The following is a 24,245-nucleotide window of genomic DNA, read 5'->3' on the forward strand; positions in this document are numbered from 1 at the left end:
CAGGGGGTACTCGTGCTCCCGAACCAGTCTCTTACTATCGAAGAAGGTTCAATGAAGTACCGCGAACCCTCCGCACTCCTCCGACCGACGTCTTCGGAACCCGATGAGATGGATATACGTCGCTAGGCCTAACTACTGGGCCACAGAGTGCCAAGTCCGGAAATGTGTCTATGAATGTTTCATCGACGGGCCACCCGGCCGTCAACCTACCGATTGACCTTGGACTACTGGACCTGCTTGGGATCCCAGGAGATGAAATTAAGAAGCTCTTCATGTGCTTCTTGGCTCAGCTCGCAGAAGAACGCCAGCAAAAAGTCAGACTGAACAACGCTACCGAAGTAGTGAGCTCGAAATTTTCTCAGGAATTTCCAACGCTGACCCCGCCATAAATTTCGTCGAGCTCTCTTTCGAGCGAACGAATTGCCACGCCTCCAGGTACCAACCCTCCGTCAACAAATTCCGAAGACAACGGATGGTGCACGGTGACGAAACGCCGGCGTAAACGATTGCTGACATCGGTCGAAAAAGAAGTAAACAAAGCCACAGCTGCTCCAAAAGAAAACGCACGAGATATTAGGAAGACGACACAGACCATTGTTCACAAACCTGTGTGCAAGCAAGAAGCTATGGCATTTAGGGCTCGAGACATTGTGAGCGCCGCTGAGAAGGCGGGTGTTACAAAATACAATGATTGATCCAGTATCAAGCAAGGGCAAACACCATTGCACTTACTACGAAAGATGAAAAGACCGCAGAGAAGCTTCCTCAGCTTACAGAGGTGCAAAAAGGCGGCGGTCAGTACGCGATTCGGCCGTACAAGGCCATCGGGAGAGATCAGATTAGAGGCATCATTTACCTCCCAGGAGACAACCGCGACGAGACTCCAGAGACGCTGATGCAAGACATGAAATGTAAGACGTCCCGCATAGTCAGCGCACGACTGATCGGGAAAAGCAAAAACGTGGTAACTAGTGACGTTTGAGAGTAACAAACTCCGTAAGACAGTAACCTTTTCCATCACAATTCTAGGCGTGAAAGAGTACCTCCCACGCCCCATCGTGTGCTTTAAATGCAATGGGCTTGGCCATAAGACCGATGTTTGCACTCGGAAGGAGCAAAGGTGCGGCCACTGCGGCCAGCTGCACGATGAGGAAATGGAGAACTGTCACCGAGAACCCAGATGCCACAACTGTGAAGGAAAGCACGTTGCTACCAGCATAGTCTGCCCAAAGCGCAAAATTCCGGAAAAAAGAAAACCCGCGTTGAAGCCTCCGGAGGCGCAACCCAGGGACAGCTACGCAGCAGCTGCCTTGGCGAGCACAAAGGAACCCAAACCAGCTGGAGAGATAAGCAGGACAAGCCTGCCTGTCTGGATGCCGGAATGGGCCAATGCTACACCACCACAAACGCCACAAACATCTACTTTTAACGCCGAGAGGGAGGTCGACAAGCTTCAAGCCAAAATGAAGATGGGTTTCAAGGCACTTTTCGAGGTCATCGGGGAGCTCAGGAGGGAGATTGCCGAGCTGAAGCATGGCAAGTAACTCCGCAACCAACGCGAGGCGGATCGCCACGGAACTGACTCAGATCATTTAATGGAATTGTTGTACGTTTATGGCCAGAAGTGCAGAACTCAAATTACGATTTGAGACGCAGCCCCCGCCCGATGTGCCGCTACTCCAAGAAACAAGGACCCCGATCATGACACTACCGTGTTACAACTTCTACACGAACCCTACCATCGAGACGGCCCCTAGGTATCGGAAGAAGAGCCCTGTAACTAAGAGGGGCTAGGCAGCCGTTGGTATCCAACGACATATACCGCAAGCCCAACTGGATACGACAGCCCTCTGCTCAACTGACAGAGAAGTTGTCGCCGCGAGAATCAGGCGTGGACGAACCAAAATCACCGTGGCCTCTGGCTATCTTAGACCAGGAACCAAAGCGGTAGACGGGGAGATGATGCAGTGAATCAAAGGGCTCATCAAACTAGCCGAAGGGATCCCATTATTGTAGCATGAGATTTCAATTCACCACACAGGTATTGGGGATATACGACACACACGAGGAGGGGCAAAGATATCCTTGAAGCCATGAATACCGTGGGCCTCGAGCTGCTCAACGCACCCGGCGTCACAACTAAGTTAGCCAAGCAGCGGAGGCAAAGGATTCTACCCCGGACCTCTCTTGGGCCTCGAGATGTCTCGACCTTGAATGGACGCCATGGAGAGATAGCCTCGGCAGCGATCACTTCCCCCTGGAAATGAAGCTCAGACATGGCCAAGGGACAGACCGGTAGTAAAGTGGGACCGTTTCAGAGAGCTTCTTGAAGCGGAAGACGATCAAGACGTCGAGATGAGCATACGCAAGGCACTCCGAGAAGCCAAGACGGAGATATTGGTGAAGCCCGATGCCCCACCCCTGACAACCACATACTCAATCTCTGGGCTAGCCGGCTACAAGCGCTCCAGAGATACGGTAAAAAGAAAACACTACGGAACAAAATCAAGCTAAATCATGCGACGGCGAAGGCCAAGAGGTACACGAAGGAACTGGGACGCACAAGATGGAGAACTCACTGCGAGTCTTTCAACCAGCGCACCGGGCTTGGAAAGGCATGGCGAACTTACCGGGGCCTCGACGGAAGGAAGCACAGGACAAGAAATGCGGCACAGAACCTCGCCCTTAAGCTAAACATAAGCGAGGAGGAGTTGGCAATCAAGGGCGGTGAGTTTTGTTTTCCCCAGGACGGAGGACCGACGACCCCCAGAGCAACGACCAAGGACTTGGACATGCCACTAGAAGCTGGGATGGAAGGTCAGCTTGGCATGGGAGAACTCATAGACGCGCTCTTCAGAACAAAGACCAACAGCGTCCCCGGCCCAGACGGGGTCACCCATCAAGCACTCAGAAATCTTCCGGAAGAAGCCAAGAAAAGAGTTCTGGACAAATACAATCAGGTCTGGGAATTGGGGAGGCTGCCGGAGAATTGGAAGCTGTCCTGTGTGACTCCGATACCTGTTGTGAAGGAAGAAGTAGACGTGCTGCGGAGCGGGCTGCACGCATCTGCACTGGGACTTGCATGGCGTCTGGTTCGATTATGACAATACCCAAGCCCGGCAAGCCACTCGATCGAATTGAAAATCTGCGACCGGTTTCCCTGACATCTAACGTCGGAAAGACGATGAAGAAGATTGTACTCAGGAGGATTCAGTGGTACTTGGAGAAGCACGAGTGCCTAGATCCCAGACAGACGGGCTTCCGAGAGGCAATGGGTTCCCATGACAGCCTCAAACATTTCTATGAAGAGGTTATGGCCGAAAAGAATAAGCAAGATCTGCGACTTGTCGTTGCTCTCGACATCCGAAAGCCTTTTGACGCTGTCCCTCATTGGGCTGTCGCTAGAGGAGCCAAGGCATGCGGCATTCGAGGCAAGGCACTGAACTTCATAGAGGACTTCCTACGCAATAGAAACCTCCAGGTGAAAATTGGAGACACCAAAGGTCCCCAGACGCCGAACTGCAGAGCAGTACCGCAGGGGGCGGTGATATCGCCGGTTTTCTTCAACATGGTGATGGCGGGTCTTCCTACCCGACTTCGTACGATGGAAGGACTAGGTTTCACCGTCTACGCTGACGACGTGACGCTCTGGACCCGCGGCGGATCCTTAGGTGAGCAGGAATGGACGATGCAACGCGGCATAGAACAAGTCCTGGAGTATCTCAATGAGTTCGGAATGGAAGCGTACGTCCCCTGTAAAGACGCAATACATGGTAGTAGCCAGGCCCCGAGACCGTCGGAAAGGAATCGCCAACTCGATACGACTTGAGATAAACCGGCAAGAGATTGACAGTAAACAGCAGATCAAAATCCTCGGAGTCACCTCCGAGGAAAGGGCGAGAAGTACGAAATGGCTCCCAGAGATGGAGAAAAACTGGGTTCAGGGCTTCAAGCTCATTAGAGAAACAACCAACAAGCCATGGGGCGCCGACGAGAATGCTCTTCGTATCCTGGCGGAAGCCCTGCTCACGTCGAGAGCTCTATATAGCTGCAACTGGCTAAATCTCACCCGTGGGCAGTGGAAAAAGCTAGAAAGATTGAATCACCGATCCATGAGGGTGATCACAGGCCTTTCCAACTTCACGCCACTCGAAGAGCTGAGGCAAGAAGCTAAGATGAGCCGTATTGAGGACAGAGCCGAAGGGCAGATCATCGCTCAATTTCAACGACTGGAGCTGACCAGGCAAGGTCGTCGACTTTTAGAGGATTTGGGGTAGCACATAAGGAACAAGTCCCCACTTGAAAAGCCCCTCCACCGTGGCAAGATTAGCCAGTCACAGACCATCGACCACTCCCTAAAGGCCTAAACGGAGGGAAGAGGGCAAGGGCTGCTAGACTACATGCAGCTTGGTGCGAGGAATATGGAGGGGGCGACGAGATACGCTATACCGACGCAGCAAGGACCGAGGGAGCCTCAGCAGCAGCATGGCACGACCCAAGAAGGAACAAGGGGTGGGCCGAAGCGCTACCGGAGGGCACATCCGTCAAAGAAGCCGAACTCAGGGCGATTCTTGCGGCGATCGAAGACATCCTGAGCATCTCAGTAACGCCCAGTAAACCCAGAATTTTTACGGATTCTCAGGAGGGGATCATCGCGACCAGATGCAGCAGGGCCAAAGCCCGCACGACTAAAAAGATAAAAAAAGATGGCGACGGAGCTTCGAGAAAGGGGCACCGAGTTGTACAAAACGTGGCTTCCTGGACACAGCGGAATAGCCGGGAACGAGAGGGCACACAGGGCCGCAGTGGAGGCAGCACATTATAGCTCCACGCTTGGCCCGACCTCTCCATCCGGCAGGCACGAGACGGTAGATCCGGAGGAGCAGGCCGAACTCGACAGGCAGGCGAGGAAGGCCTACCTCAGGGGTCTCCTACCGACACAGGAAGACGAGATACCAGCAGGCTACAGCCTATGGGCTGCCGTCCGGGTCCTTCGTATCAGAACCAAGACGGCGTGCACTCCAGCGAAACTGGCGAGCTTTGGCTTGCTGGAACCAGAAGAAGCAAAGTGCAAGACCTGCACGGGGAACAACATGGCGACACTCCAACACCTTCTTTGGAACTGCAAAGGTCTAGCTAGATAGACACAGACAAAAAGCCCTCGAAGTCCTCCATGAGGAAGACCGACCGAGGAGACGAGTGGGCCAGACCCAGAGGCTCGCCACAACACCGCAAGGCGCTCCTCGACTCCCTGATGGATTACTTCAGAAACTCGGGGACACATAACCTCATATAACCTCACCGTATTCATCTTCATAACCCCCCCCTCCCCCCATCCCAAATAACCCTACCCCTCCTGCTTAAGACCTTCTGGGCCAAGGCAGGCGATCCTCCTTTGCATATTAAAGACATGTTTCACTCACTTACTGGTGCTTGCCGCTTCACCCCTCGCCTGGCGTTGCCTTCGCCTGTACTGCACGCAACTAGTGGCGTAAAGTTGTTTTATTTTAATAGGGTAATTGTATAGGTTCTGTTCACAGAGCCAGAGTATCGCGTTCGTATTCCTTTCGCCGCCAACGCCGTATTGGCGGAGAAGCGGTCACGTGTGCCGATCTGGATCCAACCATCATGCGAGAAAGCGACCTTGCAGTCCCCAAGTTTTAAGCGGGGCATTGTTCCTCGCTTTGCGTTTGCGAAATATACACCGTACACTATGTTGGGACCAAGGAGTTCCCCAGAAAGCCTCAAACAGGGCCACGCCAGGACAGGAACCGCAGACCAATCGACTCCAGGCAGGAACATCACGAGACGGGAGGGTCTTTTACGACAAACATCTACATCGTCCGAGAGCACACTTGCGACCTCTTGTTTACTCCTTTTATAGGGTCGCTGTTGGTACCCCCAGCGGTTGGCAGCCAATGGTGGCCGAACTGCCAACAAACGTCATGTCCAGGCCCCTCCTCCACTCACCCCCCGAGCACGCACACCCGCACAGACTGCAGTGGCGGCGGGACTTTACATTCCGGCGCAAAAACACTCTCGCCATCGAAAGCCGCGACGAGGAGGCGACAACAAAGGGTTCACTGTCAGCCCGTGAGGTGATGACCGAGATAGTGATTATCCTGACCCCGTTTCGGGCCAGCGTAATCGCAGACAGGAAGAAGGGAACATGATTGCAAACCTGAGACTGGGGCAGGAAGAGAACACAACAAAAGGTAGTAAAAGAGGAGGCAACGTCTCAAACTCAGCTGCAAAGTTTATTTCGAACGCGCTTTATATACTGTATAACCCTTCATGTTCGCGAGCCCTCAATTTTCGCGAATTTCACGAATTGAAGAATTCGCGAAATTTAAGGGCGCGCGAAAATTTCGGTCCTTAAGATTTTCAATGCAGGCGTCTGGAATTCGCGAAATTTAGTGGTCGCGATTATGTCATCTGTGACCGATTCGGGAAAAATAGGGGCCGCGAAAATAAAGGGTTTTACAGTACCCCATCTCCAACGCCGTCTTCAAAAAAAAAAAAAAGAAAACATGACAAGAGGACAATGACACTTCGGTAAACCTTCTCTTATCTCCCTTGACCTTGGCTGTGGGACACTCGCACAGAGGGACACATTCTAGCATAACCACCGCTACCCGGCGAACTTAGGTGAAAACACTACTGAAAACAAAGAAAGGGTTTGACCTTCAAAGGTGCGTTCCCTCTAACAAATCACTCAGTCCAAAGAAACAATACTATACACTGCTACCAGCCGGAACTGGGGCCATCTCCAAAATGCGAACGACATTGCCCTCCTACCACGAACCACAAATGGATAACACAGCGACTTTCTGGAACAAGTCCAAGGATACACATATAAACAACACTAGTGCTACAAAAAAAAACAAAAAAAAACAAAGCTTTACAAGCGTAGAAATTGTTTACATTCGTTCCCAAACTGCAATGACGCCTGACTTAAACAGTTGCCAGACGTTTTTATACGAATCATTTCTTGGACTACACGTTTCATATCATTGCGTTCTTTGTGAATTACTTCCGTTTCGGACCAGTTGGCTTTACAATTATTACACTCTAAAAGGTGCCTCGCCAACTCGGATTGGACGCGTTGTTTATCACATTCCGTTTGTGTTCCGTCAGTCTATCATTTAGACATCTCGACGTCTGACCTACGTATTTAAATCCACACTCCAAAGGAATCTCATAAACCACCGAATTCTCACACGGTACCGACTTCTCGCGATGTGCCTTCTGGCAAACTTCCTGTTTCGATTCAAAAGGTGTAAGTTTGCATAACTTAAAATCGGATGTGAACACTGTTTGTACGCCAAACCTTTTCGCCGACGCTTTTATGTTATGGGAAATATCGTGAAAATACGGTATAGCAACTCGTCGGTTCCTAACAGTTGGTTCAATCCGCTTGTCTCTGATTTGAATAGAAAGTTGCCGTTTTAGAAAAGTTTCATCATACCCCGCGTCCTCCAGTCTACCCCATTGTCTTTTTAAAGCTTGACTCATGAAATGGGTACATGACCTTTTTAGCGCATTACCAATTAATGATTTCGCAACTCCCGCCTTAATAATTTTAGAGTGACAACTTTGTCTCGGGAGCACCCGCTTAGCCATCTTCTTACCATATTCCCAACATAAACCATTTTTTACCTGAATGCGCAAGTCAAAAAACTGCAACATGTTCTCCTCTGGTTTTTCTACTGTGAAATGCAACTCCGGGGCCGTTGACCTAATGAGCTTTTCAAGATACTCCGATTTTCCTTCTTCAAAATTTGCAGACAAAAATATCTTCTACATATCTTCTGATGAAGCCCACGTTAGGTGACAACTCATTCATCCTGTAAAACAATACTCTATCCAAACTGTTGAGGTATATCTCAGCTAACAACGGAGCGACCGACGAGCCTATGCATACACCTTCTTTCTGTATGTATTTTCGATTATTATATTCGAGGACTGTTGACTTTAAATAGAGATCTAACACGGTAAGGAAGCTTTCCACTGTTACGCCCGATCCTGATTGAAACTTTACCAGATTCAACTCTAGCACCTCCTTCACGGCATTCATCAGCCTCTTCTTTTCCAGAGAATAATACAAATCTTTTATATCCATGGAGAATACCGAACACCTCCTCCCATGGTTGTGTTCTAAGATCTGAATGAGTTCTTCTGTGTTTCTCAGCGATAAGGATTTGTCTAAACTGACCTGACCTAACCCATGCTGCAGAAACTTAGACTCAACTTTTTGCCACGTTCCGTTTTCGTTTACCACCACTCTGAGAGGCATCTCCACTTTATGGTCCTTTAGGAAAAATTTTAAACATAGGTACATTTTGGATTGACTCATTAAGCTTTTGACGAAAGTAATCCCTGGAGAAGGGGAACAAGAGGGACAAAGGACAAACATAAATCTCCAAACACAGCTAGGTGACTGGTGAGCGGTGTTTGGAGATTTATGTTTGTCCTTTGTCCCTCTTGTTCCCCTTCTCCAGGGATTACTTTCGTCATTCTTGTCCAGCTCGCTTGCACCTTTGCATTTAATTGCATTATAATTATAAGCTTTTGACAACTTGCTCTTTATCTTCTCCCTTTAACACTCTGCATATGTCCCTTCTCATCTTTGCCAACTTTCCGTTCCAGTCCTTGAACAATACACTCATGGCATTTTCAGCTTTGTTTTGAAATTCTTTCATCGGGAGGATACCAAACCTCCCCGATTTATCTGTTCGGAGTAATTTTAACGACCGTGAATCTGGTAACCGGACAAAAGCTCACCGGACAAAAGCTCACCGGACAGAAGCTCACCGGACAAAAGCTCACCCGTGTTTTGACTGACCCGGACAAAAGCTCACCCGTTTTTTGACAGACCCGGGCAAAAGCTCACCTCGATTTCGTTTTTTTTTCCTACCCGGGCGAAACACGGGCTGAAATAAAGTGCGGACGCAATGGACAGTGGACCATTTTTAGGAGAACTTGTACCTCATCCACCATTGAGTTGCGATTTTTTTTAAGTACTTCGAAAGAACGGGAGTTCGGCCTTTTGGAAAAGTACAAGACAGATGACCAATTTAAAAAATTGTGCGGGATTTTAGATAGGCTCGGGCTCCTTCCACCACAGCTTGTTCCACAAGAACTAACCACCAGGGAAAAGTCTACCGGTGACATCGCTACCTGCTGGACTATTTTGATTGCACGTATTTCAACGGCCGCTGTTGGGACCGAGGGGGTTCTCCGGGTAGCGTCACGCAGGGCCAGGCCAGGAAAGGAGCAGCGGGCAGACTCCCGTCCAGGAATATGACGAGACGGGAGGGTCTCTCGCAACGAAACTTTGTTTAATACATATGTACAAAGTATTTACAACGTCCGAGAGCACAGATGCGACAATCATGTTTGCCCCTTTTATAGGGTCGCTCTTCGGTACTCTCGCGGCTGGCAGCCAATGGTGGCCGAGCTGCCAACAAATCATGTTCAGGCCCCGCCTCCACTCCTCCCCTGAGCAATTCGCGAAAATTGAGGGCTCGCGAACATTAAGGGTTTTACAGTATATAAAGCGTGTTCGAAATAAACTTTGCAGCTGAGTTTGAGACGTTGCCTCCTCTTTTACTACCTTCTGTTGTGTTCTCTTCCTGCCCCAGTCTCAGGTTTGAAATCATGTTCAACTTACACCAGCTCGCCTGCACTCTGACTATTTTTTCGTAGAAAGAAGGGTCCGGCTGAGCCAACACCAGCAACCTAAGAACGAAGGGCGAGGGTAAGACGTGGCCGGGGAGGAGGGAGCAGACGGAACGCTGGAGAAGAAAGGGGAAAACCTCCTTTTCTTTTTAGCGTTCCGTCTGCTTCCTCCTCCCCGGCCATTCTTACCCTCGCCCTTCGTTCTTGCAGCCGCAGCGCTTCCCTCTCTCCCTTCTAGGAGTGTCGGCGTGAGTCAACGTGAGTAGGCTGAACTGGTAGTGCGCCTCTCCACAAGGCTCCCCCTGACAGTTGGCTTCTTTGCAATGCACGTTCTCCTTTACTTTCCCTTTTTCTCTACGCTTGACGCGGCGCAAACAAACAAAAGGGCGCCACAATGTCGCGTTTTTTTTTTTTTTTCTAACGGTTGTTCGTCGCGTTCCTTTCTTCGACGGCTTCTTTAGCTACTCCTGCGAGTTGGATCACGTGATAATAAGGCTGGAGGAATGAACTAGAACAACTCTAGAAGCGAGTAGGTTTTTGGACGCCGAGGGTCGAAAGGTCAACTCTCGAGTAAGATCGAGCACATTTTGGAATACAACACAACCGCGGCCGCGTGTGTGTACGTCATGGTGAACGTGAACTTTTCTATTGTCGTAGCTGTCGTCCCGTACAGATGTTATCCGCGCTTTGACGAAAAGCTGGATGTGAAAGTGTCCATATTTGAGTTTCTGCAACGATGACTACGAAAGCGTAAACTATACAGCGATTCGATGGGTAGATCTCGATCCATGACGGCATGGCAGGGTGAGAACCTTTGATTTTTATGATCGTGGTTTCGTTTCTTGTTTTTACTTTTCGCTGAATGCATGCTTGGGAGTGATTTGGTTGCGGCCTGGAAGCAACATATTCAAATGCTGGCGCTACTTGTAGGTGCAGAACTAAATAGAAATGACCTGATTTATGAGTTCACGTTGGAATGTTTTCGCAAGGTATGCAAGTGATAGGTTATCGCGGTTGCAACCAACACATCAATTAAAAAAAAGAAAAACAGAAGTACGCTGTTTCGTTTCTGCGTATCCTTATCGGAGCGCAGAAATGATCCCCCTACAACTAACTAGTACGATCTATACTTTAGCGGGTCTCTTAGCTGTAGTTTGGAGTGCACGCAAGCCGGAATATGGTTCATTGATCAGTTTACTTATCCATACACCAGAGCCATATACTAAACAATTTAGCTGGAGCCCCTACAGGCTCCCCAAGGAATCCCACCACACACCAGGAAGCTCTATGGAGCATATTATTGTTATTATTATTATTTATGATTTTCTGTACCTGGTTTTATGTGCTCGTGCAATAAGCATTATTATTATTATTATTATTGTTAATAATATTATTATTATTATAGCGCATTCGGAACATCAAATTCAAGAATAATTTTGATGGTTGTGATCCAAAATACCAGATCGAAACACTGCCAGTGTTTTTTTCTCAAATACGGAACCACTTCAGCTTAAAGAAAAGCATTTTTTTTTCTTTTTATAATAAATTTTTATTACATTACCTTTCTTTGGATTGACATGATTTCCTCCTTTTTCGTTCTATTTCCTAAAGAAGCGGTCAAATACACATCCCGGATAATGCTTTGATGAACTCGGGCTACTTTACGGCCTCCATGGGACAAGCTGAAAACTGACACATTAGAAGAGTGCTTTGGAATGTATAGGCAACTGGCTCGCTTCTAATATCACGTGTCTACAAGACATATTTACGAAGATGAAAACAAAACACTGCTGTGGAGCACAATGTCAACCGTCACTACAGCTAGCAAGGATGGAAACTAGAAAGATCTTCCCAAGGGAGCGGATACTTTACGCCCTACCTGCAACGTGGTATACCTGCAATGTGGCCCCGGGCTGTAAAAAATAAGACACAGCCTCCCGGCCTTGGGCTATGTGGCCAGCCGTGCAGTCTACACCACCTTGAAAAGCCTAAGGGGCGAAAAATGTAAGGCCGCATCGACAGCACGAAACAAGTTGGCTACAGTTTGCTTGCACAGGAAGACTGAGCTGGTGTAAATGCTGTAGAACACAACTATGTTGTTCACCAATTGGTGATGCCCAGCCAGTGCCGACTTGTTACATATCTCATAATGGAACTACTCGCCAAAAAAAAAGACTTCCGACTGTGAAAATTAACATACGAGTGAGCTCATTTTAAAACACGTGTTGTTGTCGCAAGAAAATGCACAAGAATTTTCTTGCGCATGTTTGCAGCAAAATGAATGTTCGCATTAATACCAAGAATGCCAAACAAAATAAATGAAAAGCTGAAACTCCGCAATCAAAGACACTCGCTGCCAACCGTCACGGATGTCAAGAAGCGAACTCAGGCCAAGGAAGAGTATGTCTGACGCCTGGGATCCCATCGTGAGTTCGAGCTGAAGCATGCGTTGGACTGCAGTGAAAACATTCAACTGAGAAACCTTTGTTGCAAGATGACAACAATATTATAAGTGCCAGTGCAGCATCTAAAAAAAAAGCTAAGGGGTCAAGGCTGAACAAATTAGTTCCTGTCCGGCCAGCAACATGGTTGCGCTTCATCCTCATGCAAAGGCAACTGCTCCCTGAAGTCGGTCGATCTGTGTGTGTATGTGTGTGTGTGCAGATAAGTGGTGTCCTTGTAGCAGTCTGTTGGGTATCTTGTGGTGCTACAACGTAAATGCCAACATGCTGCACAGATATTGTGTGTCTCGGTGTCACATAATCTACAGCATCTAAGATGCATGTGTATAAATGTTTTTGAAGACGGATATTTTCAGAACTTATGGATACCAGGAGGCTCGTTTCGCAGTGTTCAAAGGTGACCAATTTCTTCTTTATGACTCTTCTGCATTGTAAATGCAAGCAACTTTGAATATGAAGCTCCCATGCCCACTTCTGTTCGTGTACAAAACTTGTTTTTAGCTGCCCTAACTGTGTCGTTTCACAGACTCGGTACTGTCGAAGTACATCTGCATATGGGGCAACGCTCGGGTATTACGGCACTTTTTTTTGCAAATATAAAGTTTTCACATTATGACATTGCCAAGAAATAGGTCACAGGTGTTTTTTGATGTAGTAACCATGCAGATAGGTTGCTTGCTGCAAAACAAGTACTATATTTGAACAGGCTGAGTGCTTTGAATTGCTGAACCTATGCAGGTTGATCACAGGTCTAAGAAAAGTTTGTCGAAATATGTGGAATACATTTTTCAAACTATGTGCAATACATTTTTCAAACCAGTACATCACAATTTTAAAATGTTATTACTTTTATACTTGTCTGGCGATTCGCGTCTCGTTGCTGTTGCATCAGGTGTCCCTAAGGGTAGTGTACTCGTGCCTTTATTGTTTCTAATATATATCAATGGCCTAGCATCATCAATTAAATCGACAATTAGACTTTCACTGATGCTTGAGTTATTTACCGGAAAATTAATTCACCTATAGTGATCACAATATTGTCCAAGACGATTTAGATGCAATATCATAATGGTGTTCCCTATGGCAGATGAACATTAACACATGTAAATGCAAAGGGATGTCCGTAATTAAGTCCTCCACTAAAACACTAACCCAGTACTCGTTACTTTCCCAACCACTTGAACACTCATTGTCGTACAAGTATTTGGGCATGCATTTTACACGCTCATTATCATGGATTGAGCAAATAACAAATAGCGCACTAAAAACAATTTGTGAAAAAGCCATACTAGTATGAGAAAATGTTCGTGTTCAATGAACACAGGGATGGTACAAGATATATAATAACCATATACGAACTATATGAGAACTATATCAGATATATAAGAAACTTCTTACAAGCTTCTTATATAGTTGTAATCTAGTTCTTATGTGGTTCTTATAGGGCTCTTGTATGTTTTTATATATCTTGTATGATTCATGTGTTTATTGGACACAGAAATTTCTCATACAAATGAGATTTTTCAGTAAGGATTAAGACATTAAGACGAAACTACTCGCATACAAAACATTTATCCTCGCAACATTAGAATATGCAAGCATAATTTGGAATCCACACATAAGTTACCTAATCTCGAGGCTCGAATCTTCAGAACAAAGCAGCCAGATTTATATGCAGTGGTTATTCATCCGAAACTAGTGTCCCCGCTTTAAAAGCTATCATAAATGTTCCTAATCTACAAAGAAGACAAAAAATAGCCCAATTGTGTGTGTGTTTTTTTTTTTTTTTGCTTTTTTTTCAAGATGTATATTACTCAGATTCCAATTTTCAATTTACTTAGTGCTGGGCTGCCAATTTCATATTATCCATATTAGATGATTCCTGCAAGATTGAACCATTTCAGTGCCATACTTACACTTTCCTCTTTTCTTCCTTAGTACTTTGCAACACTGACTAGAACCAACTACCTGACCATATTGTAACTGAGAGATATCCCATTTGGTTTAAAAAGAAGTGTACCAATGTGTGTAACTGAACCTTGATTTGTAAAACTGCATCATAACAATAATATGCTAATAAGCGTTTTTTTTTGTGTGTGACTTTCTTTTTGTTGCTGTCTATTTTTTACGTTTAATTACTTTTTGTCTTTTATTTTTGAATCCCCCCTGATGTAATGCGTCTTTGGATGCCTCTGAGGTGAATAAAATGAAATGAAATGAATGCCTCTGCATCATTTATCCAATTGTTACTTTAAGTCATTTTATCTGGTCCTACTACTTCGATTATTGTCATTTCATAGGGATTATTTTTTATTACACGTCCCATGTCGTTCAGAGATAATTACACCACCCAGTTTATCGCTTAAAAAAATAACACATCTGTCTCAAGATATCACTTTCTTGTATTTCACTACAATAATTGTAGGTTATAATAATTTTCCTGCGTTCTAAAACTGGTTCTTTAAATCAGTCGGCGTTCACAGCTCTCATGTTAGTTCATAAAAAATAAATACAGCGAAAACCTGCGTTTCTACGACGTAAAAGCTACGCGCGAAGCCTTCAGCTCAGCTCTATAGCGCGGCGCTCGTCAGCCTGCTGCCGTGACGTTACAGGAGGCGTGTGCTGGCCTTCTCCTCTAGGTGGTGTTGCTCGTGTGTGGACGTGAAAGCTGCTTCTCGGTTGCCGGTGCTGTCATTCGGTACAGAAGTTGTTTATCCGCGCTTTGACGGAAAACTGGATGTAAAAGTGTCCATATTTGAGTTTCTGCAAGGATGACTACGAAAGCGTGGATTATGCAGCGAATCGATTGGAAGATCTCGCTCCTTGACGGCATGGCAGGGTGAGAACTTTTTAATTTTTATGATCGTGGTTTCGTTTTTTTTGTTTTTACTTTTCGCTGAATGCATTCTTGAGAGTGATTTGGCTGTGGCCTGGAAGCAACATATTCAAATGCTGGCGCTACTTGCAGGTGCAGAATTAAATAAAAATGACTGGATTTATGAGTTCAGGTTGGAATGTTTTCGCAAGCTACACAAGTGATAGGTTATCGCGGTTGCAACCAGCACATCAATTAAAAAACAACAACAACAACAGAAGGACATTGTGTCGTTTCTGCGTATCCTTATCGGAGCGCAGAAATGATCCGCTACAGCTAACTAGTAAGACCTATATTTCAGCGGGTCTCTGAGCTGTAGTTTGGAGTGCACGCAAGCCGGAATATGATTCATTGATCAGTTTACTTATCCATACACCAGAGCCATATACTAACGATTTAGCTGGAGCCGCTTCAGGCTCCCCAAGGAATCGCACCACACACCAGGAAGCTCTATTAATTATTATTATTTTCTCTACCTGGTTCAATGTGCTCGTGCAATAAGCATTGTTATTATTATTATTATTATAGCGCATTCGGCGCATCAAATTCAAGAATAATTTTGATGTTTGTGATCCAAAATACCAGATCGAAACACTGCCAGTGCTTTCTGTCAAATGCGGAACCACTTCAGCTTAAAGGGCCCATGAAACGATTTTTGGGGTTGGGATAAATCATTTTAGATTGGGATTTTACTAATAGAACATCGTTCAGTGGGCCAAAAGAAAAAAGGTAAAAAGTCAAAAGCCTGACATTCAGTGCGAAAATTTGAAAACACAGCGGACTATTTCGTTCCTTCTCCCCTTCGTAACCGCTCTGCCTTTTCACGGGGATACATCCGCGGTCCCAAAAGCGTGTCATCGGGTCCAAACTGACGTCACACAAAACCGGACCTCATTTAGTACCTTCACCCCTAAGCTGACATTGTGGTGGAAGCTACGCGCTTGCCGGACCAATCAGCCACCTCCGTTTCATCACCTGACTTCATTCTCTGCAGCCACATTTGCCACGCTTACGTGGCAAAAGTGTGGTTAGCCCAAGGAGCACGTAGCTTCCACAGCACTGTCAGCTTAGGGGTGAACGGGCTAGGGAAAGAAACTTTTGTCTGAGTTTTGAGCGACGGGCTAATCTTCTAGGGGGAGAATGGATGTGTCCGGGGATTACACAAACCAGGTTCCGAGCGAGAGGGGCCTCCCTTCTTTTCGTCTTCTTGAACTGTTTGGTGGAATGCGCGATTTATGAGTTGAGGAGGAAAGCGAAACAGGAAAAAGTTGGAAAAGCGTTTCATGACCCCTTTAAAGAAGAGCATTCTTTCATCTTTTTTTTTTCTTTTTATAACCATTTTTGATTGCATTACCTTTCTTTAGGTTAATATGATTTCCTCCTTTTTCGTTCTATTTCCTGCAGAAGCGGTCACACATCCCGGATACTGCTTTGACGAACTCTGGCTACTGTACGGCCTCCATGGGACAAGCTGAAAACTGACACCTTAGAAGAGTACTTCGGAATGCATAGGCAACTGGCTTGCTTCTAATATCACGTGTCTACAAGGCACATTTGCGAAGATGAAAACAGAATACTGCTGTGGAGCACAATGTCAACGCTAACAATGGAAACTAGAAAGATCTTCCCAAGCGAGCGGATACTTGACGCCCTACCTGCAACGTGGTATACCTGCAATGTGGCCCTGGGCTGTCAAAAAAATAAGGCACAGCCTCCCGGCCTTGGTCTATGTGGCCAGCTGTGCGGTCTACACCACCTTGAAAAACCTAAGGGGCGAAAAATGCCAGGCCGAATCGACAGCACGAAACAAGTTGGCTACAGTTTGCTCGCACAGGAAGACAGAGCTGGTGTAAAAGCTGTAGCGAAATGAATGTTTGCATTAATGCCAAGAATGCCAAACAGAAGAAATGAAAAGCTGAAACTCGATCAAAGACGCTGCCAACCGTCACGGATGTCAAGAAGCGAACTCGGACCAAGGAAGAGTATGTCTGACGCCTGTGATGATGAACCCATCGTGAGTTCGAGCTGAAGCATGTGTTGGACTGCAGTGAAAACTTTCAACTGAGAAACCTTTGTTGCAAGATACGCTAAGAGGTCAAGGCTAAACAAATTAGTTCGTGTCCGGCCAGCAACATGCTTGCGCTTCATCCTCATGCAAAGGCAACTGCTCCCTGAAGTCGGTCGATCTGTGTGTGTACGTGTGTGTGTGCAGATAAGTGGTGTCCTTGTAGCAGTCTGCTGGGTATCTTGTGGTGCTACAACGTAAATGCCAACATGCTGCACAGATATTGTGTGTCTCGGTGTCACATAATCTACAGCATCTAAGATGCATGTGTATAAATGTTTTTCAAGACGGATATTTTCAGAACTTATGGATACCAGGAGGCTCGTTTCGCAGTGTTCAAAGGTGACCAATTTCTTCTTTATGACTCTTCTGCATTGTAAATGCAAGCAACTTTGAATATGAAGCTCCCATGCCCACTTCTGTTCGTGTACAAAACTTGTTTTTAGCTGCCCTAACTGTGTCGTTTCACAGACTCGGTACTGTCGAAGTACATCTGCATATGGGGCAACGCTCGGGTATTACGGCACTTTTTTTTGCAAATATAAAGTTTTCACATTATGGCATTGCCAAGAAATAGGTCACAGGTGTTTTTTGATGTAGTAACCAGATAGGTTGCTTGCTGCAAAACAAGTACTATATTTGAAAAGGCTGAGTGCTTTGAATTGCTGAACCTATGCAGGTTGATCACAGGTCCAAGAAAAGTTTGTCGAAATATGTGGAATACATTTTTCAAACTATGTGCAATACATTTTTCAAACCAGCACATCACAATTTTAGAATGTTATTACTTTTATACTTGTCTGGCGAATTGGGCCCCGTTGCTGTTGCATCAGATGTCCCTAAGGGTAGTGTACTCGGGCCTCTATTGTTTCTAATATATATATATATATCAATGACCTACCATTATCAATTAAATCGACAATTAGACTGTTTGCTAATGCATGAGTTATTTACCGGAAAATTAATACACCTATATTAATCACAAGACGATTTATCATCTTCATCTTCTATCATATCATCTTCTATATCATCATGGTGTTCCCTATGGCAGATGAACATTAACACATATAAATGCAAAGAAATGTCCATAATTAAGTCCTCCACTAAAACACTAACCCAGTACTCGTTACTTTCCAAACCACTAGAACACTCACTGTCGTACAAGTATTTGGGCGCGTATTTCACAGACTCATTATCATGGATTGAGCAAATAACAAATAGCGCACTAAAAACACTTAATTTGTGAAAAAGTCATTTGTACGAGAAAATTATTGTGTTCAATAAATGCAGAAATCATGCGAGATATATAATAACCATATAAGAACTATATAAGATATATAAGAAACTTCTTACAAATTTCTTATATTATTCTAATCTAGTTCTTATAGAACTCTTTTATGTCCTTATATATCTTGTATGATTCATACGTGTTTATTGGACACAGAAGTTTCTCATACAAATGAGATTTTTCAGTAGGGATCTAGCTCTTATTAAAGAAAAACTACTGGCATACAAAACATTTATCCTCTCACCATTAGAATATGCCAGCATAATTTGGAATCCACACCTAAGTTACCTATATTTAGGGCTCCGTGTTTTCGGATAAATCCGAAAAACTCCGAAAAACAAGAAAAGAGTCAAAGTACAGGCTAGCTGGGAGTCAACCATTTCGTCGTTTACCCTGAGACTGGGGTTTTTTTTTAAAGAGCAAACACCGAAAAATACCCGCCGGTGAAAAACACCCGCCGGTGAAATTTTGGTCAATTCAGATTTATCCGATGAACTCCGAATGTTTATGTGCCAATGCCACCCCCCCCCCCCCCCCACACCAAACAAAAAAAGAAAAAAAAGTAAGAACATTTTTTTTCTACAATTAGTTTAGCACGGAGTGAATGGTCCCGGGAAAATGGCACCATAATTATCTTTCAAATCTCAGACCGTTGTCAGGAGGGGTTTGCCGCTTGTCTTGTCGAGGTTCATTCAGGGCAACAGGTCATTGTACGTTCGGGTCACGACAAAAGCCACTCTTTCGGTTTCCAGTTTGGGCCATATGATTTAGAGAAAGGAGAGGGTATGTTTTTGGGGGTAACATGAAAGCTGTGGACCATAGAGATTGTAGAAAATAGAAAAGAGGGGCAGTTGAAACTATCTATTACATCCTTAAAGAGGGACCTGCAGAAATATTCTTCCGCCTGGCGGAAAGTCCTCCTCGCCCTCTTTCTTGTATTGTATTGTAGCACCGGGAGGCGAGGGGAAAGGTCCCCTTTTGCGCCGGCTTCTTCTGAGAGGATAAGCCGAGAAAATCCCCTTTCTGAGCGACGGGCGATGGGTGCGGAAGCAGCAGCGACCTCCTGACTTACAGGTATCTTCAGCTCGTATCGCGTACTCTGCCCTATTTTTTTTTTTTTTTTGGCTCTCGCCAACCCTAGCCCCCCGGGGGTAGGTTTTAGGGAGCTGCAAGGCTGCGCCCTCGCAGTCACCGAATTTGAGCTGTCGAAGTTTTTCGGTTTAGCCCGTGGCAAAGTAAACACATACTTGGGAGCTGCGATGCATCCCCGCACACAATGAAGGAACGTTTCATAGATATTCTCGGTTGATCAAAGAGCTCAAAAGACATGCGCGAGATGGGGTAACTTGAATATGTAAGAATTACTTACCTGTTCACAAAACATTCCATCTTCAAAAAAAAAAAAAAAAAAGAACGACTTATCGCGTTCAAACCTACCTCATATTGGGTTGGATGGAAAAGAAAACGATGTACCAGGCGCGGGCATCTTGTAGAAGGTCTCTGTTTTCTAGCAGCGAGCACAAATCATTGAAGAACTTTAGCAGACTATGTTTTCAGGCCACGCTATATTTAGCGGGAGCTCGAGCTGCGACTTCGATGCATTTTCTGAATGCGCGCGCCTGAAGTGGCAGCCGGCCTTTGAAAACGATTTACTAAAATGCCCTGCTGTGTGCCTTACTCGCAGAACATAATGGCCAGCAAAATGTATGAAATTCATATTTACAGATTCCCAAGAACCACCTGAGGTAAGAGGGCATCAAGGGTGGATTCAATATTAGAAAGTTTTAGTGGGTCGCTTTTAGCCACTTCGATAACCGTACGGTCTTACCCCGCAACGAAATGTAAGCTAGACTCGCTGTTTACATTCTTTATCGAGTACGGCTATGGAGCGGAAAAGACAATATTAAACCCCTTTTTGGCGAGTCTAGCGTGTCGTGTTATGGTTCAACGTTGCTTTTATTGGTACCATAGCACGGGCCGCCACTTCGAAGTATTTGTGGTGCCTCAAAGAAACTAAAGCAAAAGCAGACACTTTTTTTTAACGTGACACAGAATTGTATTTAACATTGTGAAAAACTTTTAGGTACCCTACGCTATAGGCGTAGACTACGGAAGGCATCGGGGCTCGTGCCCCCCCTGGCGAGATCCGGGGGAGGTAGAGCGCCCCCCCCCCCCCCCCCCCCCCGGGCCACGATCCTGACCGACGTGCTGTTTACGCGCCATGTAACGAGCTTCTAGTAGTGGCATGTAAACAAAATAACGCCCACGTTGCCTTTATTGACATAATACATGGGAAATGGAATCCCAGCGTGCTTGCATTAGCTTCAATCTCCAAGACGAGATTGAAGCTAAAGGCCAAGACAAACGAAAAGTCAGATGCCCCTGTTTTTTTAGCAAGAAGCGTGTATATGCGAGATAGAACTGAAAAAGCGTACGAGTGTAACCGTAGCAATCTCCGACCAAGCCTCAATCTCTCTTTTTCTGAAACCACGGAGATGACTGCTTTTGACGACTTGATAAAGCAAGCCAAAGCCGTTAATAAGTGTGACTCGTTGTCAACTGTGATAATCAAGGCGCTGCGACGATTTCTTGAAACCTTTCACCTATTAAAACAAATTGTGTAAAAAATCCATTGCCATATTATGCATAATTGCGATGATTTTTTAACGATATACGTGCATTACGTGGCACTGTTAGCCCGAACGCGACATCGGCGCTTTTTACTATTTCTGCCAGCAACATGTACTGTCTAGCACTGAGCTCTGCCACTTAGGTTGGATAGTTGCATAACAGTTTTCTAAACATTATTAACTTGTGAGAAAAGAAAATGAGAAAGACCGGCAATAGTTTGTCTGTGCTAACTGTGTGGCAGTATACCTAAAATGTGTTTGCAATGACAAATTACAAACGCGTTTCATATTAAAAAAATCGGCTACATTTGATTTTTTTTTAATGCTTTAAAAATACTTTAACGTGCTATAGCACCGATTTAAGCAACGTTGAACTATAACAGGACACGCTTCGATAGCCGCACTCGATAAAGAATGCTCACAGAAAAGTTATAGCTTATATATTGTTGTAGGGTACGGTTATTCAAGAGCTAAAAGCGATCCACTAAAACTTTTTAGTATCAACACACAACATTGCTGCCTTCTCACCTCATGTGGTTGTTGGGATGCGTAAATATAAATGTCATCTACATTCATTGGCCATCATATAGTGTGAGTTACGCACACAATAATTTGTGCTCGCTGCTAGAAAACAGACCTTCGACAAGATGCCCGCGCCTGGTACATCGTTTTCTTTTCCATCAGTCCCAATTTGAGGCAGGATTGAGCGTAATCAGCCGTTTTTTTAAAGATGGAATGTTTTGTGAAGATGTAAGTCATCCTTACATATTCAAGTCACCACAATTCGCGCATGTCTTTTGAGCTCTTTGATCAACCGAGAATATCTATGAAACGTTCCTTCATTGTGTGCGGGGATGCATCGCAGCTCCCAAGTATGCGTTTACTTCGCCACGGGCTAAACCGAAGAACTTCGACAGCTCAAATTCGGTGACTACGAGGGCGCAGCCTTGCAGCTCCGTAAAACCTACCCCCGGGGGCTAGGCTTGGCGAGAGCCAAAAAAATAGGGCAGATTACGCGATAGGAGCTGAAGATACCTGTAAGTCACGAGGTCGCTGCTGCCGCACCCATCGCCCGTCGCTCAGAAAAGGGATTTTCTCGGCTTATCCTCTCAGAAGACGCCGGCGCAAAAGGAAACCTTTCCCCTCGCCTCTCGGTGCTACAATACAAGAAAGAAAGAGGGCGAGGAGGAATTTCCGCCAGGCGGAAGAATATTTCTGCAGGTCCCTCTTTAACCACTCCACCTCGCGCGGCCGCGGGATAGATTGATGGGATGACTAGGAGCTTCCTTGCGGCTACCTCTGGAAGTTTATCGATTTTAAGGCATCGACGTGTATTGAAGGCACACTTGTGTGCGACTTTTGTCGTGGCACAAATTAATAGTTCCAATGGCAATGACACGAACGTCAAATTCAACTGGAGACAATTTAATTGATACAAGCGCGTTTTATTTTTTATTTGGCATACGTTTACATCCCGTTAATATTTACATATATATTTTCAATAGGAAACAATGAGAAATTAAACTCCGAATTTCGGAGGATTGGCAATCGAACAAATGTAAACTCCGATAAACTCCGAATCTTCGGCAAAAAATAAACTCCGAAAAACACCGTCCGATTTTGACGAAAAATAAAGTCCGAAAACACGGAGCCCTACCTATAATCTAGAGGCTCGAATCTTCAGTACAAAGCAGACAGATTTATATGTAGTGATTATTCATCCGAAACTAGTGTCTCCGCTTTAAAAGCTAGCATAAATCTTCCTAATCAAGAAAGAAGACGAAAAATAGTCCGATTGTGGGTTGTTTTTTTTTCAAGATGTATATTACTCAGATTCCAATTTTCAATTTACTTAGTGCTGGGCTGCCAATTTCATATCATCCATATTGGATAATTCCTCCATGATTGAACCATTTCAGTGCCATACTTACACTTTCCTTTTTTCTTCCTTAGTACTTTGCAACACTGACTAGAACAAACTACCTGACCATATTGTAACTGAGAGATATCCCATTTCATTGAAAAAGTGCATCAATTTGTGTAACTGAACTTTGATTTGTAGAACTGCATCATAACAATAACATGTTAATAAGCGGTTTTATGTGTGTGTGTGTGTGACATTTTCTTTTTGTTGGTGTCTCTTTTATGTTGAATTACTATTTTGTCTTTTTTTTTAATTCCCCCTGATGTAATGCGTCTTTGGATGCCTTTGAGGTGAATGAAATTAAATGAAATGAATGCCTCGGCATCATTTATCCAATTGTTACTTCAGTTCGTTTTATCTGGCCCTACTACTTCGATTATTGTCATTTCATAGGGATTATTTTTTATTACACGTCCCATGTCGTTCAGAGATAATTACACCACCCAGTTTATCGCTTAAAAAAATAACACATCTGTCTCAAGATATCACTTTCTTGTATTTCACTACAATAATTGTAGGTTATAAGAATTTTCCTGCGTTCTAAAATTGGTTCTTTATATCACTCGGCGTTCACAGTTCTCACGTTAGCTCATAAAAAAATAAATAGTGCGAAAACCCGCGTTTCTACAACGTAAAAGCTACGCGCGAAGCCTTCAGCTCAGCTCTATTAGCCCCGAGAAGTTCGCGTGGCGCCCCCTTACGGCGAACCGGGGTGACGTCACGGCGAGGAGAGAATTTTTCCCCGACTCGCTCCGCTCGCCCTGTGGAGGCTGTGACGACGCTAGCTGTCGGCGCGCTCGTTTCTATTTCATTTTTTTTTAGGCGTGTTTTCCGTAGGAAGTGTAAATTTTTATATGAGCCTTTATTTAGGTATGGCCTGTAGCTACAGGCGAAACTTCAACCAACATTTTAAGCATGCTTGACAGGGCAGGCAACGCATGAATCGCAGCTGGTATATGAAAATAAAGAAATATGGCCACAATTGCAGGAGCATCATTATAGATTTACATCTCGCACAATAAATGCTGTCGATGGTCTGAATAAATTGGCCGGCTATGTATACTATTTTTCTTTTGTATCTGTTTTAAACAAGATCGCCGAAGGAGAAAAGCTGCATGCTCCTCGAGCAACATGCTAAATACACTCTGGGCCATGGGGAGAAAAAGTAAGACAGCCCAAGTGCAGGAGCAAAGTAAAAAAAAAACAAAGGAGCATTTATTATATATATTGCTCGCATTTAACCTTTGCTGGATTCGAATAGTATTTCAAAGGACTACACGGGTGATATTTGTGGACTTGTTTATATCAACCCTCAAGTAA

At 45.0% G+C, this 24,245-nt stretch overlaps 1 pseudogene; it reads left to right on the forward strand.

The window, feature by feature from the left end:
• The first annotated feature begins 3,770 nt into the window (after window positions 1-3,770).
• LOC115325319 lies at window positions 3,771-4,772 on the forward strand (annotated as a pseudogene).
• The last annotated feature ends 19,473 nt before the right edge of the window (window positions 4,773-24,245 follow it).

The sequence above is a fragment of the Ixodes scapularis genome, unplaced genomic scaffold, assembly GCF_016920785.2.
Source record: "Ixodes scapularis isolate PalLabHiFi unplaced genomic scaffold, ASM1692078v2 PGA_scaffold9__187_contigs__length_104089568, whole genome shotgun sequence".
In the NCBI taxonomy this organism is placed as follows: domain Eukaryota; kingdom Metazoa; phylum Arthropoda; class Arachnida; order Ixodida; family Ixodidae; genus Ixodes; species Ixodes scapularis.